Here is a 1,297-nt window from a genome sequence, read left to right as displayed (position 1 = left end):
CAGTACCTACTGCAACCTACATCCTTCTGAATCTGCTTAGTGTATTCATCTCTTGGTCTCCCTCTACGATTTTTATCCTCCACGCTGCCCTCCAATACTAAATTGGTGATCCCTTGATGCCTTAGAACATGTCCTACCAACCGATCCCTTCGTCTGGTCAAGTTGTGCCACAAACTTCTCTTCTCCCCAATCCTATTCAATACTTCCTCATTAGTTACGTGATCTACCCATCTAATCTTCAGCATTCTTCTGTAGCACCACATTTCGAAAGCTTCTATTCTCTTCTTGTCCAAACTATTTATCGTCCATGTTTCACTTCCATACATGGCTACACTCCATACAAATACTTTCAGAAATGACTTCCTGACATTTAAATCTATACTCGATGTTAACAAATTTCTCTTCTTCAGAAACGCTTTCCTTGCCATTGCCAGTCTACATTTTATATCCTCTCTACTTCGACCATCATCAGTTATTTTGCTCCCCAAATAGCAAAACTCCTTTACTACTTTAAGTGTCTCATTTCCTAATCTAATTCCCTCAGCATCACCCGACTTAATTAGACTACATTCCATTATCCTTGTTTTGCTTTTGTTGATGTTCATCTTATATCCTCCTTTCAAGACACTGTCCATTCCATTCAACTGCTCTTCCAAGTCCTTTGCTGTCTCTGACAGAATTACAATGTCATCGGCGAACCTCAATGTTTTTATTTCTTCTCCATGAATTTTAATACCTACTCCGAATTTTTCTTTTGTTTCCTTTACTGCTTGCTCAATATACAGATTGAACAACATCGGGGAGAGGCTACAACCCTGTCTTACTCCCTTCCCAACCACTGCTTCCCTTTCATGTCCCTCAACTCTTATAACTGGAATCTGGTTTCTGTACAAATTGTAAATAGCCTTTCGCTCCCTGTATTTTACCCCTGCCACCTTTAGAATTTGAAAGAAAGTATTCCAGTCAACATTGTCAAAAGCTTTCTCTAGGTCTATAAATGCAAGAAACGTAGGTTTGCCTTTCCTTAATCTTTCTTCTAAGATAAGTCGTAAGGTCAGTATTGCCTCACGTGTTCCAGTGTTTCTACGGAATCCAAACTGATCTTCCCCGAGGTTGGCTTCTACTAGTTTTTCCATTCGTCTGTAAAGAATTCGCGTTAGTATTTTACAGCTGTGACTTATTAAACTGATAGTTCGGTAATTTTCACACCTGTCAACACTTGCTTTCTTTGGGATTGGAATTATTATATTCTTCTTGAAGTCTGAGGGTATTTCGCCCGTTTCATACATCTTGCTCA

Source organism: Schistocerca piceifrons, chromosome 5 (assembly GCF_021461385.2).
Source record: "Schistocerca piceifrons isolate TAMUIC-IGC-003096 chromosome 5, iqSchPice1.1, whole genome shotgun sequence".
Taxonomy (NCBI): Eukaryota; Metazoa; Arthropoda; class Insecta; order Orthoptera; family Acrididae; genus Schistocerca; species Schistocerca piceifrons.
The sequence above is the reverse complement of the archived record's forward strand: the minus strand, read 5'-3'. Positions refer to the sequence as shown.